General features: G+C 42.9%; 1 protein-coding gene across 44 annotated transcripts in view; it reads left to right on the top strand.

The window, feature by feature from the left end:
- Positions 1-18018, top strand: part of RIMS1 (regulating synaptic membrane exocytosis 1) — a 607640-nt gene that overhangs the window by 365495 nt on the left and 224127 nt on the right. The window lies entirely within an intron of this gene.

An 18018-nucleotide genomic window follows, 5' to 3' on the forward strand; every position in this document is an offset into this window, starting at 1 on the left:
AGCAGTGTGACTTTTTGCCGTGCCATGGACTGTATAGCCTGCCAGTCTCCCCTATCAATGGAATTTTCCAGGCAAGAATACTGGAGTGGATTGCCTTTTCCTACTCCAGGGGATCTTCCAGACCCAGTGATAGAACTCGCACCTCCACTGGCAGGTGGATTCCTTGTCACTGGGCCTCCTGGAAATCCACAGGTGGTTAGGGGTACACCTTCAACTTCCATGGAAAGTGAAAGTGAAAGTCGCTCAGTCATGTCCCACTCTTTGCGACCCCATGGACTAAACAGTCCATGGAATTCTCTAGGCCAGAATAATGGAACGGGTAGCCTTACACTTCTCCAGGGGATCTTCCCAACCTTGGGATCCTAGGTGCGACCAAGGGATGAGCGGAGTGTGGGACTCGGGGCTCGTGTGCAGAAATCTGAGGTGCCCGCTGGGGACTGGGGGTGTGTGTGCAGAGTGCCGGATTCGCGAGCGTGGCTGAGAGGTGCGTGTGCTGGGCTCAGGGTGCGCCCCTGCAGGGTTCGAACCCAGATCTCCCGCATTGCCGGTGGATTCTTTACCAGCTGAGCCACAAGGGAAGCCCAAGAATACTGGAGTGGGTAGCCTTTCGCTTCTCCAGCAGATCTACGCACCAGGAATCTGGTCTCCTGCATTCCTCTAGGATTCTTTACCAACTGAGCTATCAGGGAAGCTGTATGTCAATTAAGTCTCAGTAAAAGTGGGGGAGGAAAGTGGGGCTTGGAATGCTCCAGGCAGTCTCCCAGCAAATGGAAGGTTTTAGTGTTTTGTTTCCTTTTATTTTTGGATGTGGAGTTTAAAAATGTCACCTCAGGCACCGAATGAGTTACAAGAATTTTTCATGACGTTCAGTTCAGTTCAGTCACTCAGTCATGTCCAACTCTCTGCGACCCCATGAATTATAGCACGCCAGGCCTCCCCGTCCATCACCAACTCCCGGAGTTGACTCAGACTCACGTCCATCAAGTCAGCGATGCCATCCAGCCATCTCATCCTCTGTTGTCTCCTTCTCTTCCGGCCCCCAATCCCTCCCAGCGTCAGAGTCTTTTCCAATGAGTCAACTCTTCTCATGAGGTGGCCAAAGTACTGGAGTTTCAGCTTTAGCATCATTCCTTCCAAAGAAATCCCAGGGCTGATCTCCTTCAGAATGGACTGGTTGGATCTTCTTGCAGTCCAGGGGACTCTCAAGAGTTTTCTCCAACACCACAGTTCAAAAGCATCAATTCTTCAGCGCTCAGCCTTCTTCACAGTCCAACTCTCATATCCATACATGACCACAGGAAAAATCATAGCTTTGACTAGATGGACCTTTGTTGGCAAAGTAATGTCTCTGCTTTTGAATATGCTATCTAGGTTGGACATAACTTTCCTTCCAAGGAGTAAGCGTCTTTTAATTTCATGGCTGCAGTCACCATCTGCAGTCATTTTGAAGCCCCAAAAATAAAGTCTGACACTGTTTCCACTGTTTCCCCATCTATTTCCCATGAAGTGGTGGGACCGGATGCCATGATCTTCGTTTTCTGAATGTTGAGCTTTAAGCCAACTTTTTCACTCTCCTCTTTCACTTTCATCAAGAGGCTTTTGAGTTCCTCTTCACTTTCTCCCACAAGGGTGGTGTCATCTGCATATCTGAGGTTATCGATATTTCTCCCTGCAATCTTGATTCCAGCTTGTGTTTCTTCCAGTCCAGCTTTTCTCATGATGTACTCTGCATATAAGTTAAATAAGCAGGGTGACAATATACAGCCTTGACATACTCCTTTTCCTATTTGGAACCAGTCTGTTGTTCCATGTCCAGTTCTAACTGTTGCTTCCTGACCTGCATACAGATTTCTCAAGAAGCAGGTCAGGTAGTCTGGTATTCCCATCTCTTTCAGAATTCATGACGTTGGTTCCTCTCATTCTGGGAAATTTAGTATTCTATAGCTATCATCACAGAAAATCCTTTAGATAATACTCGTCTAGAAGATACATCAATTTCAATTTAAACTCCTGTGTTTATTTTGAAGAATTTCCTCCTTTTGCTGCTATTCACTTAAACTGACCACAGCCATAAATTCAGTTGGTGGCGGTTATCATCTTTGTTGTAGGGCTGGGGCTTCCCTGGTAGCTCAGATGGTGAAGAATCTGCTTGCTGTGTGGCATCACTGACTTGATGGACATGAGTTTGGGTGAACTCCGGGAGTTGGTGATGGACAGGGAGGCCTGGCCTGTAATTCATGTGGTCTCAAAGAGTCCAACACGACTAAGCGACTGAACTGAACTGAACTGATGCTCCAATGAGGAGAAGGAAATGGCAACCCACTCCAGTATTCTTGCCTAGAGAATCCCATGGACAGAGGAGCCTGGTAGGCTGCTGTCCATAGGGTTGCACAGAGTGGGACATGACTAAAGCGACTTAGCATGCATGCAGCATGCCCCAATTATCTTATGCTATATTTGGGAACAATTTTAAAAGCTTATTCTGTTGCTATTAGTACTACAATTCAACTGGTAATAGGTATCTTTGGAGTATGGGGGAGAGAGGTGAATTTGGCTTTTTCAGTTAGGCATTGATGTTTATAAAGTGCATATTGGTTTTTTAAAAGTCAGATGATGTGTAGCCTTTTGCTGTCTTTGTGCCTCAATGTTGTGTTTTGTGAACATGTATTTTTTTTCCCCTTAAGTCATAAGGGAAGTGTTAAGTAAGTGGATATGCTTAATTGGTGTGAAGAAAACCCCTTATGAGGATGGATATAGATTGAGAAGGCGATGGCACCCCACTCCAGTACTCTTTTGCCTGGAAAATCCCATGGACAGAAGAGCCTGGTGGGCTGCACTCCATGGGGTCACTAAGAGTCCGGCACAAATGAGTGACTTCACTCTCACTTTTCACTTTCATGCATTTTAGAAAGAAATGGCAACCCACTCCAGTGTTCTTGCCTGGAGAATCCCAGGGATGGGGGAGCCTGGTGGGCTGTCGTCTGTGGGGTCGCACAGAGTCGGACACGACTGAAGCAACTTAGCAGCAGCATAGATATAGTTACATATGTATATTTTCCTACTTTGTAAAGAAAGGGTGTACACCAGCTCCACTTGAATGTGGTTAATAAATCACAATGGGCGTGAAACTAGAAATGAAGCTCAGAATTATTTACAGTAACAACAGATTATGAAAGAAACATGAGGAAGGCAGCTAGTGTGATGAGAGGCGCTTATTGTCTCTGGCCGCTATCTCCCTTTCTCATGGATTATCTTCTGGGCACTTGGGTGATGACCTGGAATTTAGCCACCTCTGAAGTTGGGGTTCAGTTTCTTCATATGGAAGCTTGGGAGCCATCATCTGATACACACAGCCCTGATTTCTCTTCATTTGTAAATAATCTCATTCTCAATGTCTATGAATGTAGCATAGGCATTTTCCTCCTTTAACCTTAATCTGTAATATTGATTAATGCCTTTATTGCCAAGGCTCACCACTGCTGACCAAGAGCTCAGCCATGATCATCTCCAGCACGCTGTGACCCTGCACGACTTTTTTAGCATCCCTAAGTCTCAGTTTTCTTATTGCCACAATGGAGATGAGAGTTTCCACTTTGTCAGGTGACATAGTGGTTTGGATGAGCTCATGTAGCTGCAGCAGGATGCTAAGTTAGCATTCGTCCTGTCTTGATGAGCCTGTGGCATATGCCCCATAGATCTAGTATTGCAATGAAGGTGAGATCATTGTATATATATATCATATATATATATATAAATCAAAGAAGAGGTGAAAGAACCCATTTTATATCTTCCAGGCTCTAGAGGGATGAGAAGGGGACGAGTAATCAGGGAAGAGCCATTTTCCCAGGAGAGGAAGCCATATAGCGACCTTCCCGGTCAAGGAAGGTGATCTTCATGAAATAAATATAAGAAAGCAGCATTTTGACTATATCCCGAGTATTCACTTGCTCAGTTTTATCAGTTACATGTATCATGTAACAATTGAACACTTGAATGGCTCTGCTAGTCTGTTTGGGCTCCTGTAACAAAATTCCACAGACTAAGTAGCTTATACACAAAAGAAATTCGTTTTCTCACAGTTCCAGGGGCTGGGAGGCCCAGGGTCCAGGTGCCAGCATGGTCTTGTCCTGGGGAAGGTGCTCTTTCTAGCTCAGGTGGAGTCGCTCCTTCTCATTGTGTCCGTACATGGGGGAGGCGGCAGGGAGCTCTGTGGGGTCTGTGATGAGTGCTAATCCCACTCATGAGGGCTTCACCCTCCTGATATAAGCATCACCCAAAGGCCCCACATCCTATTTGAGGGGTTAAACATGTGAATTTTGAGGGAATACAAGCATCTAGACCATAGCTCTGGCACAAGGCATCTACTTAATATATGTGTACTACTGCTACTGCTGCTGCTAAGTCACTTCAGTCGTGTCTGACTCTGTGCGACCCCATAGATGGCAGCCCACCAGGCTCCCCCGTCCCTGGGATTCTCCAGACAAGAACACTGGAGTGGGTTGCCATTTCCTTCTCCAATGCATGAAAGTGAAAAGTGAAATTGAAGTCGCTCAGTCATGTCTGACTCTTAATGACCCCATGGACTGCAGCCTACCAGGCTCCTCCGTCCATGGGATTTTCCAGGCAAGAGTACTGGAGTGGGGTGCCATTGCCTTCTCCGATATGTGTACTACTTTTGCCATTTATGTTGTTATCCTTCTCATTATGCTGAGTTGGTTTGTGTGTTTATTGGTAAGTGTAGATTTAACACTTTCAGTAGATACACAGATGTCAAAAACAAAGACATGTGCTGCATGCCCTTATGGAGCTTACATGTTGTTGAGAGAAATAAAGTATAATTACACAATGAAATATAATTTATTAAATGCCTCAAAGGAGCATTCCTTCCAGATGTATTGATACAGTTTTGCTTTGTGTCCAGATGTTTAACCAGAAAGGTTCCCTGGGCAAATGGTGTCTGAAAGTCAACACATAGATAGTCAGCGTGATGCTTTGTGTGCAGTGTAATTACACACATACACACACACACACACATGGATTAACAGTGAGCTCTATCTAGTGGGCTTGTCTAAAAAGTGAGGTCAGCTACTGCATGTTTCAAAGAGAAGGCTATTTGTTCGGTATTTGTACTTCTCTTTGCCAACTGGAAAAAATTGGGCATCTCTGATTTCTTAGATGAGGGGACCCCAACCCCTGGGCCTGGGACCACTGCTGGTCTGTGATCTGTTAGGAACCTGGCGGCACAGCAGGAGGAGAGCTGCAGGCTAGGGAAGGAATTTTCATCTGCACTTACAGCCACTCCACATTGATCCACCTCCTGTCAGATCGCTGGTGGCTTTAGACTCTCCTAGGAGTGTGGACCCTTCTGTGCACCGTGCAGGCGAGGGTCTAGGTTGTTCACTCTTTACAAGAGTCATCTTGAAACTTCCCTCTCCACCCTGGGCTAACTGTCTTTCGTGACACAGTCCCTGGTGCAAAAAGGTTGGAGACCACTGTGTTAGACTATAAGTATTGAATCTCTCCATGCAGAAGAAAAACAGAGAACTAAATCTTACTTGTAATAAGAAAGCAATTGAATTTACATGAAATGTGTATCAATATCCCCTGGGGCCAGGTCCAGTGAAGATTTGTGCCCCTAAGGGATTGAGTCAGGAGGCCTAAGGAGAAAAACAAGAGACAGGAGGTGCAAAGTGGATGAGAGGAGGAAAAGGCACCATAGCTCAGAAGAAGCAGAGCATCACTGTCTCAATCAGGGGATTCATCCACTCACACTTAGAAGGAACCTGAAGCCCTCTGACAAAGCATACTGGAAAAAGAGTCTGGCGTGGGATAAAAGGATTTCCTTTCCTTTTAATCCTTGCCTTCTTGCTGGCTTTGAGTGACTGGGAAAAATACGACCCAAATTAATGTTACCTTTGAACTTTTAAAGCACTTTGTGAATGGCTTCTGATGAACGAGGGCTAACAGGTTTCTTTGTAGCTGTTACTGCTAAGCATCATTTAGCAGTCCTTGTAGGAGTGTGTGTTACCTGGATGACTAGCAAGAAATAATACTTCTAAAGGTAGCAAATAATGAGGGATTGAAAACAGAGACCAAGGACACTTAATCACAAGGTTGAATTTTCCCCATAAAACTAAAACAGTTTCAGGGGATCCGTGTGTCAGTTGTGGGCACTGTGAACTATTCACTATGTAGTCTGGGTCCCTGACAGCTTAAACAGTGGGGAGTCAGGAACAAGCGTTGGGAAGCTTTGCAACTCTCAGGTACTAAATCATTTAGATGTAACTAATTCATGTAGTGCTTTGTATCATCCTTTAGTCATTAAGCTAAAACTGTTAGGAGTCACCTGTTTGGGCTCCAGCAGTATATTGCCTGTTGCTTACATAGTACTTTTAATTCTACACAGAAGTTGATTTACTTCCATTTCTTGAGAGCACAGAATGCATTTTATATTCTTTTGTTGCTCCTGGTGCTTCTTCCTATAACTTTAAAAGGGTTTTCAATTAAAGAAGGTGGTCACCATTCAGTCATGTATTAATTTCTGTGTGATATTACACAAGTATTACATTATTTACATGATATTAAGCAAGGTATCTACAAGAATCTGCTGAATTCTAGGCACATTGTGCTAGGTTTTAGAGGTACAGTGATCAAATAAATACAGACATGTACATAGATACAGATAGATACGTATGGGGCCAGCCCTGGTTCTTGATCCTGTGACACTTTTCTGGGCAACCAAGAGAACTGTTATTGAGGACTTAATAGAGAGGACATATTCCTTAGAAGGACTGATGCTGAAGCTGAGGCTCAATAATTTTGCCACCTGATGTGAAAATCTGTCTCTTTGGAAAAGACCCTGATGCTGAGAAAGATTGAGGGTAGGAAGAGACGGGGGTGACAGAGATGGTTGGATGGCATCATCGACTCAATGGACATGAGTTTGCCCAAACTCTAGGGGATAGTGAAGGACAGGGAAGCCTGGTGTGCTGCAGTCCATGGGATCACAAAGACCTGGACATGACTTAGTGACTGAACAACAATGTGTCTAATGAATATGTTCTCTCTGTAAAGTCTCCAAGACACTCCAAAGTCAAGTCAGGTTCTGTGGCTGACGTTAAAATCTGAAACCTTTAAATAATTACAACTTGGAAAGGCTTCTCTATTTTTTTATTTAAATTTTGTTCTATATTGGAGTACAGTTGATTTACACTGTGGTGTTAGTTTCAGGTATACAGCAAAGTTATCCCATTATACATATATACATTCTTTTCCAGATTCTTTTGCAATTTAGATTATTACAGGATATTGACTAGAGTTCCCTGTGCTATACAGTAGGTCCTTATTGATTATCTGTTTAGTATCTAGTAGTATGTATATGCTAAACCTCAAAGGGACTTTCTCTTTTAATGTCTGCTCAAATGTAGGTATTTATTTTTCCTACTCCATGAGACCCAACAGCAGTGAAGAGGAGAGGAAGTGGACTGTGAATAGATGGTGTAAAGAGGCAAGCAGCCTACCTTGGGACAGAGGAGCTTGCTGAGGAGGCGAGAAGGGTTAGGGCAGAGGGAGGCCTCCTGGCTCAAACCTGAGAGTCAGCGAAGCTGGGAGTGAGAAGTGGAGCTTCTGATCACAGACATACTCAGTGTTTGTTGACAGAGCCCCTGCAGCACACTCTTCATCCTTCCTACCGTTTCCTCCTCCTCCTCTATCCCCCTGCCACCCAGCAGGAGCAGCTCTGCATCTAATTCCCAGGAAAAATCAAGAGGCAATGCAGTGAGCTGCCTCAGCAAAGCCGGAGGTCCTGGAGAAAATGCTCTGTGTTCTGGCACCCCCACCTTTCCACCAGCTCCCGCCAAGCCAACACCTCATTCCCTGTGCGGGGAAGGGGCCCACTCTCAGGCGCCATCCTTCCCAGATGTCAGAGACGGCAACAGTGTCTGCAGGAGGAGCGCCACTGATCACACCTGTGTGGTACCCACCACAAGTGTCCACCTGAAACCAAATGTTGCACGAGGCAGCACCAACGGCTGTGAGATACGAGCATAAATAAGGGGACATGTGGACCCTAGAAGTAAGGGATAGCTCAAAAGCAGAGGTATGCTAGAAAAGCAAACAGAAAAAAATGCTACACATCGTAATCGAGTTCAGTACAGCCTGAATTTCCCAGCACTCACCCCCGGGGCAGTGTCCCTGCCCAAACCTATGGATGTTCCCTGCAAAATATTTTTATATTAAAAAATTAATAAATAATTAACTTTAATTTACTAATACTATTATTAACAAAACTCTGAGTGTGCAAATCCATTGCTCTGAAGTGCTTGGAAGACATATTTGGACAACATACAAGACTGTTCAACTGGACACAAGATTAAACTCTTACCTGCAAATATTGATTAATTCTTCTGAACAGGAAGTAAGATATCTAGATCTGAGGTCTTAAAATAAAAGCTGATATTAAATCTGTAAAAATTCTTTTGGGTCCAGAAAGAAGCAGCCATACAGAAGCAAGCCCGTTACAACCTTGGGAATGCCCAGAAGATGGCTCCAGGGATCAGTCGTGAAAGAAAGAGGAAATTCAACACCATGCCAAGGGAAAAATCTATACAATTCTGGAGGTTAAAGAATAAAGGTTATATGTAAAATAGGAGGTTATATGTAAAATAGGAGTTACACTGACTTTACATTTCTCATCAATAGTGGATTCTAGACTACAAATGACCAATGCCTTCAAAGTTTGGAGTGAAACCCATCCTAGACACATCTAAGTTATCAATCAGCTCCCATTTTCAGAAATTCTACTTTGCAGTCTCCTGAGAAAATTGTTTAAATTTGTATGTACTCAAGAAAACTGAGAAATAATCATGAAAGTGGGACAAATGAGAAAGAAGAAACAGTGGAGCTGACTGAGGAATCCAATTCAGAGAAATCCACGAAGGACACTGGAGATCATATATAGGAAGCTCCACAAAGAATATTTTTTTGAGAAGTATGCCGTAGATTCCAAGAAGTATCCAATGACTAATCAGTTACTTGATATTATTAATGTGGTAAAGAGGGGCTATCTTTCTCAACAATAAAGAAGAACAGTTAAAACTTGATGGAGGGGTGATGCGGGGGGGAAACTGTTAAGGAAAATCATGGTCCAAACATGAAGCAATCAAGAATATGGCATTATTTTAGTAATTGACACAGACTATTTGACTGTTAACCTAGGTAATCTTTCCTCTAAGTGAACAGGAAGCCTGAAAGTTCATCTGTAGAATAGGAAATTTAACATCTGCCTGTTACTGGTTTTACTTGGTCCTGAAGTATTTACATGTAATAATATGGTCAATGCCAGTTTTGTTGTTCAGTCACAAAGTCATGTCTGACTCTTTGCAACCCCCATGGACTGCAGCATGCCAGACTTCCGTGTCCTTCACTATCTCCAGGAGTTTGGTCAGACTCATGTGCATTGAGTCAGTGATGTCATCCAATTGTCTCATTCTTTGTCACCCACCCCCGCTTTTCCTCCTGCCTTCAGTCTTTCCTAGCATCAGGGTGTTTTCTATTGAGTCAGCTCTTTGCATCATGTGGCCAAAGTATTGGAGCTTCAGCTTCAGCAGCAGTCCTTCCAATGAATATTCAGGGTTGATTTCCTTTAGGATTGACTGGGTTGATCTCCTTGCTGTCCAAAGGACTCTCAAGAGTCTCTAGCGTCACAGTTCGATGCCAGTTACTGGTTTTCAGTTTTTAGAATAAACCCCTTTCTACATTGAATATATGTATACTTATTTGGTCTCTTTGTTTTACACAATTGAAGATAAATATTGTGTACATGTTAAAATAAAGAAAAAACTGACACATATGGGAGACAAATGATTTGGAGAACAGAGAGTTAGAGATGCATATGGATATTCTTTAATCATCATCTCTAAAAGATGATGCTGTTAAAATGCTGCACTTAATATGCCAGAAGATTTGGAAAACTCAGCAGTGTCCACAGGAATGCAAAAGATCAGTTTCATTCCAATCCCAAAGAAAGGCAAAGCCAAAGAATGTTCAAAGTACTGCACAATTGCACTCAGCTCACATGCTAGCAAAGTAATGCTCAAAATTCTCCACGCCAGGCTTCAACAGTACATGAACCGTGAACTTCCAGATGCTCAAGCTGGATTTAGAAAAGGCAGAGGAGCCAGAGATCAAATTGCCAACATCCACTGGATCATCAAAAAAGCAAAAGAATTCCAGAAAAACATGTACTTCATTGACTATGCTAAAGCCTTTGACTGTGTGGATCACAACAAACTGTGGAAAATTTTTCAAGAGATGAGAATACCAAACTACCTTACCTGCCTCCTGAGAAATCTGTATGCAGAACAATAAGCAACGATTAGAACCGGTCATGGAGCAATGGACTGGTTGCAAACTGGGAAAACAGTACATCAGGACTGTATATTGTCACCTTGCTTATTTAACTTATATGCAGAGTACGTCATGCAAAATTCCAGACTGAATGAAGCACAAGCTGGAATCAAGATGCCAGGAGAAATATTAATAACCTCAGTTATGCAGATGACACCACCCTTATGGCAGAAAGCAAAGAGGAACTGAAGAGCCTCTTGATGAAAGTGAAAGAGGAGAATGAAAAAGCTGGTTTAAAACTCAACATTAAGAAAACTAAGATCATGGCATCTGGTCCCGCTTCATGACAAATAGATGGGGAAATGATGGAAAGTGATAGACTTTATTTTTGGGGGGCTCCACAATCACTGCAGATGGTGACTGCAGCCATGAAATTAGAAGATGCTTGCTTCTTGGAGGAAAAGCTATCACCAACCTAGACAGCATATTAGAAAGCAGACATCACTCTACTGACAGAGGTCCATCTAGTCAAAGGTGTGGTTATTACAGTAGTCATGTATGGGTGTGGAAGTTGGACCACAAAGTACGCTGAGTGCCGAAGAATTGATGCTTTTGAACTGTGGTGTTGGAGAAGACTCTTGAGAGTTCCTTGAACTGCAAGGAGATCCAACCAGTCAATCCTAAAGGAAATCAGTCCTGAATATTCATTGGAAGGACTATGCTGAAACTGAAGCTTCCAATAATTTGGCCATCTGATGTGAAGAACTGACTCACTAGAAAAGACCCTGATGCTGGGAAAGATTGAGGGCAGGAGGAGAAGGGGACGACAGAGGATTATATGGTTGGCTGGCACCACAGACTCAATGGACATGAGTTTGGGTAAACTCTGGGAGTTGGTGATGGACAGGGAGGCCTGGTGTGCTGCAGTTCATGGGGTCGCAAAGAGTTGGAAGTGACTGAGCGACTGAACTGAACTGATGAATATTCTTATCTAAAATGTTCAACATCCCGCTCAAATTTTAGGCCAAGAAATAGGGAATTAAGATTACTTAAGTATACAAATATATAAATAGAAATAAATCTATTGGTTTTGAAAGCAAAAGGGTATCAGTATCACAGTAAACTTAATAAAGTCTCTTCTTTCATTGGTTTTTAATATGATGTCATAAAATTAGAAATCAATAGAGAATGTCCTAAATAGAGTGGTTAGTGGATAGAGCAAAGTTATTTAAACATTAGAGTGCTTTCCATAAGAACTCAGAAAGTGATCATTTTGAAATAGGTTGGGTAGTGGAGACGACAGTGTGGGCAAAAGGGCCATGAGGATAAATGAGTTATTGTAGCCGCCTCAGAAGTTTATTTTCATCATGTGCACAGGTTCACTTGATATCCACCAAAATAGGAAAACAGAAAACTGCTATTTAACTTCCCCTTGATAAGTTCCAAGTGATCAGTTTTGTTGTCTTCTGGGCCCTCTCATAATTTTACCCACCATCTATCAGCGGTTGATCCACATAGAACTCTGATAGCCTTTGCTTCTCTTTGACCTTTTATACATTAATCTTTCACTGATTCCTACTATTTCTGTGGGGAAGAGGAATTTAATTCTCCCTTGCAGCTGTTGGAAGAGCCAGCGTTTACAGAGTGTTAGGTGCTTCAGTTTAGATTCCATCGAGAAAGTCTGAGAATTAATTTCTTCTTTCAGTGTGTATAAAATGACCTTGACTGTTTTAATCATCTATGTAATTTAAATCTTAGAGACAGAGTGGATATAGGTAACTGTTTCCATGCATGTGGGGGGTTGTTAGAGCTAATGTGCTAATTCCTGATTTCCAAGAATATGGGATAAGAACATTTTGGGAAACATGGTAAGGAGCTGAGTTTTTCAGAATTACAGTTTCTCCATAATATATAAAGGACTGGAAAATCTCCTTGATTCTAAAGCAGGAGCTCTGACTTAAAAGAAGTCCTATAAAAAGAAAAGAAATTAAGTCTATAAATCTAACCTGATTAGATCCAATAATATTTTCCCAAAATTAATCCATGGCTAGAAATACCACTCACTTAGCTACATCTGAAGGAGATTTCTATTCTAGAATCAGGAGAAACTCAATTAAAATCTGGTTTACATCTCATTTTCAAAAGTAATCAAATACAAATTTGACACGTATGCTGACAGTTTTTTAAAGTGGAATGTTTGGGTGTATGATTGAAGGACGTTATAAGGGAAACTATCTGTGCTTCAAAATGCATTTAGAAGAAGAGTTGATATTGAAAATTTCAGTGCGTCTATTTTATCTCCTAGGTTATTACTTCAATATCCTTTCAAAATGCAGAATCATACTGCAGTGTTTGTGACACATTTTATCCAGTGAATGGAAAGGTTGTCCTTACTTGGGGTTCAGTTTCACAGAATAACAAAACGTCAGAACCTGGGAGAGACTTGGGAAGCAAGCAAAGAAAGAGAAAGCCACCCTTGTCACACACTGTTGAACTGAGAAGTGGACATCGTGGGCACTGTCAGCTGTCCTGCCCCGGCACCATTTTCCATTTGCAGCAAGAAGAGGTGGAATGCATAGTGGTCCCAGCTCCAGCCAGACTTCTGAGGACCAGCAGTGAGTCAGTCCTACCACTGTTCTGTCCTCAGTCAAGGCCCAGCCCTAGCAATCTGGTTTCTAACATATTCCTGAGACCAGGCCCCTAGATGGTGCCTGGTTTTCGTTATTAGATTCCTATCCCTGGATCTTTGTGAAAAGTGAAAGTGTTAGTCGCTCAGTCGTGTCCAACTCTCTGCTGGAGTCCCTCTGGAACTAATGCTTGGCCCTAACCAATCCCCCTGTAGGAACTAGGAACTGGATTGCTGATACTGACTCCCTAGTGCCAGTTGCCAGATTGGAAATCTAGGTGTTACCTTGTGTGTCATTCTTACTCATACTTTATGGACATCCACCTGGCATTGCTAATCTGCACTGAATGGTTACTTTCTGTGGCCATCTTCTTTGAGCATCTTGGTATTCTTCCTGAGCTGGACTTCTACATTTGGGTCTTCTTAAAAGCTCCAGTTCTGCACCAAGGGCCAGACTAATTGTAATTCTGATGAAGTCTTCTGAGGCTGGTGTGTACGAGGTAATAATATATCAGTTTCTTAGGCTGCTGTAACATGATGCCACAGTGAGAGAGTCCATTCCTAGGCAGGTTGATAAGAAGTCCGGGGTCCCCAAAATGAAAGGTTGTTGCTGAACCACGAAAGATGCCGGGATTCTTAGCCTCCAGAGGAGAAGAATTCAATCTGGGGCCAGAGACAAGTCTTGATCGCTCAGAACTTTTTGTGTAATAAAGTTTTATTAAAGTATAAAAGATATAGAGAAAGCTTCTGACACAGACTTCAGAAGAGGGCAGAAAGAGTGCCCCCTCACTGTTGTTATCAATGGAGTTATATACTTTTAATCAGTTGTTGCAGTGAATCAAAAGAATGTCTGGAGGTTGTAAAGACCTTACTAGACCCACTCTCATAATTTACGTTTTAAGATAACAGGATTAGCCAGAAGGTTTTTTCCAGAAACTGTCCTCAAGCAGGATACATTATTGTTATATAATCCTAAGGAATGTAGGAATAGATGTTTTTCTGGAACTCTCTTGCTTTTTTGATGATCCAGCACATGTTGGCAATTTGATCTCTGGTTCCTCTGCCTTTTCTAAAACCAGCTTGAATATCTGGAAGTTCACGGTTCACATACTGCTGAAGCCTGGCTTGGAGAATTTTGAGCATTAATTTACTAGCATGTGAGATGAGTGCAATTGTGCAGTAGTTTGAGCATTCTTTGGCATTGCCTTTCTTTGGGGTTGGAATGAAAACTGACCTTTTCCAGTCCTGTGGCCACTGCTGAGTTTTCCAAATTTGCTGACATATTGAGTGTAGCACTTTCACAGCATCATCTTTCAGGATTTGAAATAGCTCCACTGGAATTCCATCACCTCCACTAGCTTTGTTCGTAGTGATGCTTTCTAAGGCCCACTTGACTTCACATTCCAGGATGTCTGGCTCTAGGCCAGTGATCACACCATCGTGATTATCTTGGCCATGAAGACCTTTTTTGTACAGTTCTGTGTATTCTTGCCACCTCTTCTTAATATCTTCTGCTTCTGTTAGGTCCATGCCATTTCTGTCCTTTATCGAGCCCATCTTTGCATGAAATGTTCCCTTGGTATCTCTAATTTTCTTGAAGAGATCTCTAGTCTTTCCCATTCTGTTGTTTTCTTCTATTTCTTTGCATTGATCACTGAGGAAGGCTTTCTTATCTCTTCTTGCTATTCTTTGGAACTCTGCATTCAAATGCTTATATCTTTCCTTTTCTCCTTTGCTTTTCGCTTCTCTTCTTTTCACAGCTATTTGTAAGGCCTCCCCAGAAAGCCATTTTGCTTTTCTGCCTCTGTTTTCGATGGTGATGGCCTTGATCCCTTTCTCCTGTACAATGTCACGAACCTCCGTCCATAGTTCATTAGGCACTCTATCTATCAGATCTAGGCCCTTAAATCTATTTCTCACTTCCACTGTATAATCATAAGGGATTTGATTTAGGTCATACCTGAACAGTCTAGTGGTTTCCCTACTTTCTTCAATTTAAGTCTGAATTTGGCAATAAGAAGTTCATGAGCTGAGCCACAGTCAGCTCCCGGTCTTGTTTTTGCTGACTTTGTAGAGCTTCTCCATCGTTGGCTGCAAGGAATATAATCAGTCTGATTTCGGTGTTCGCCATCTGTTGATGTCCATGTGTAAAGTCTTCTCTTGTGTTGTTGGAAGAGGGTGTTTGCTATGACCAGTATGTTCTCTTGGCAAAACACTATTAGCCTTTGCCCTGCTTCATTCTGTATTCTAAGGCCAAATCTGCCTGTTACTCCATGTGTTTCTTGACTTCCTACTTTTGCATTCCAGTCCCCTATAATGAAAAAGACATCTTTTTTGGGTGTTAGTTCTAAAAGGTCTTGTAGGTCTTCATAGAACCATTCAACTTCAGATTCTTCGGCATTACTGGTTGGGTCATAGACTTGGATTACTGTGATATTGAATAGTTTTCCTTGGAAATGAACATTGACTATGCCAAAGCCTTTGACTGTGTGGATCACAATAAACTGTGGAAAATTCTGAAAGAGTTTGGAATACCAGACCACCTGACTGGCCTCTTGAGAAACTTATATGCAGGTCAGGAAGCAATAGTTAGAACTGGACATGGAACAACAGACTGGTTCCAAATAGGAAAAGGAGTATGACAAGGCTGTATATTGTCACCCTGCTTATTTAACTTATATGCAGAGTACGTCATGAGAAACACTGGACTGGAAGAAACACAAGCTGGAATCAAGATTGCCAGGAGAAATATCAGTAACCTCAGATATACAGATGACACCACCCTTATGGCAGAAAGTGAAGAGGAACTAAAAAGCCTCCTGATGAAAGTCAAAGAGGAGAGTAAAAAAGTTGGATTAAAGCTCAGCATTCAGAAAACAAAGATCATGGCATCTGGTCCCATCACTTCATGGGAAATAGATGGGGAAACAGGGGAAACAGTGTTAGACTTTGTTTTTCTGGGCTCCAAAATGACTGCAGATGGTAGTTGCAGCTGTGAAATTAAAAGATGCTTACTCCTTGAAAGGAAAGTTATGACCAACCTAGATAGCACTATTAAAAACAGAGACATTACTTTGCCAACACAGGTCTGTCTAGTCAAGGCTATAGTTTTTCCAGTAGTCATGTATGGATATGAGAGTTGGACTGTGAAGAAAGCTGAGCACTGAAGAATTGATGCTTTTAAACTGTGGTGTTGGAGAAGGCTTTTGAGAGTCCCTTGGACTGCAAGGAGATCCAACCAGTCCATTCTAAAGGAGATCAGTCCCGTGTGTTCTTTGGAAGGAATGATGCTAAAGCTGAAACTCCAGTATTTTGGCCTCCTCATGCGAAGAGTTAACTCATTGGAAAAGACTCTGATGCTGGGAGGGATTGGGGGCAGGAGGAAAAGGGGACGACAGAGGATGAGATGGCTGGATGGCATCACCGACTCAATGGACGTGAGTTTGAGTGAACTCCGGGAGTTGGTGATGGACTGGGAAGCTGGCTTGCTGCAATTCATGGGGTCGCAAAGAGTCGGACACGACTGAGCTGAACTGAACTGAAGGAATGTAGAGGGAAAAATATGTTTCTCCTTCCCTCCTCCTTGAGAATTCCAGACCCCTCTCTCCTTGGGGACCCCTGAACTTCTTATCAGCCTGCCCAGGAATTGACTCTCTCAATAGCCTGGGTAATCTGAACAAGAGAAATTTGCTTTTCCCAGTCTGGAGGCTGGGACTGCAGCATCTGAGTGTGGGCAGGGTTGGCCCTTCTGTGGTCCGTGAACAGACCTCTGTCCTTGGCCTGTGAGGAGCTTCCCTCTCTCTGAGTCTCTGCGTTGTCTTTCCTCTCTGTGTGCATCCATGTTTCCTCTCCTTCTGAGGACACTGTGCATCTTGGATTAGGGAACATCCCAATGAGTTTCTTTCAAATTGATTATCTCTTTAAAGATGCTATCCACAGATATGTTTACACCCTGAGGGAGTTGGGAGGAGGGCTTCAACATACGAATTTTGGCATGAAGACAATCCAGTCCATAATTATCGCATTCTCAGGACGAAAGCCCACAGCCTCCACGTGTTTGTATCCACACATGGTAAATAAATACTCATGTCTGGAGCTTGACTCCATTGGTTTCCGTTTGTGAAAAGGATAAGATGATCAGGAATGTCACTGGGTTGTTACTTTATAAAGAGGGTTGCCATCCACAATCAGCAAGATACAGGCAGTTTGAGGCACTGCCAGGGAATAAACCCATTGGGCATGTTTCTTAACCTCTGTAAGGCTCAAGTGCATTCTGTTTGGAACTTGTGGAGTAATTAACTGTACATGTTCCATGGAGTCGTTGTAAAGATTAAAAGAGATGATGGTAGACAGCAAATGCTCAACAAGTGTTTCTATTTCTGTGACACCAAGGAGGATGCAGAGACAGTAAACGTAACAGAAATCAGAAGGAAAGCTGGGATGCCAGGGCTTCATGTCAGAGCTGCAGTAGAATTTTGTGGGAAGAATCAATGCGGCATTTAAGTCAGAGAGGTGGGCCTGAGCAATGAGAGATGCGGAGACACACACATGTGGAAACAGGAGACTCCCAGACCTGTGAAAGGAAACAGCCCAGAGGCCAGTGATTGAGGGAACAGTTTGAATCCTAGTTTGAAGGACTAGGTTACCTTGGGCAATAGAATTAGAGGGATAGAATGTGCCAGTGATTCTCATTCTTGGGTACTCTTTAGAACCTCCTGGGGAGCATAGAGGTTATTATACTACATAAAATAAGTCAGAAAGAAAAGACAGATGTTATGTGATGTCATATGGTTGAAGCTGAAACTCCAATACTTTGGCTACCAGATGCAAACAACCAATTCATTGGAAAAGACCCTGAAGCTGGGAAAGACTGAAGGCAGGAGGAGAAGAGGGCGGCAGAGGATGAGATGGTTGGATGGCATTACTGACTCAGTGGGCATAGGTTTGAGCCAACTCCGGGAGTTGGTGATGGACAGTGAAGCCTGGCGTGCTGCAGTCCATGGGGTTGCAAAGAGTTGGACATGACTTAGCGACTGAACAGCAAC

This window comes from Bos grunniens, chromosome 9, assembly GCF_055505025.1.
Source record: "Bos grunniens cultivar Pamir isolate PY7600 chromosome 9, Bosgru_T2T1.0, whole genome shotgun sequence".
Classification (NCBI taxonomy): Eukaryota; Metazoa; Chordata; class Mammalia; order Artiodactyla; family Bovidae; genus Bos; species Bos grunniens.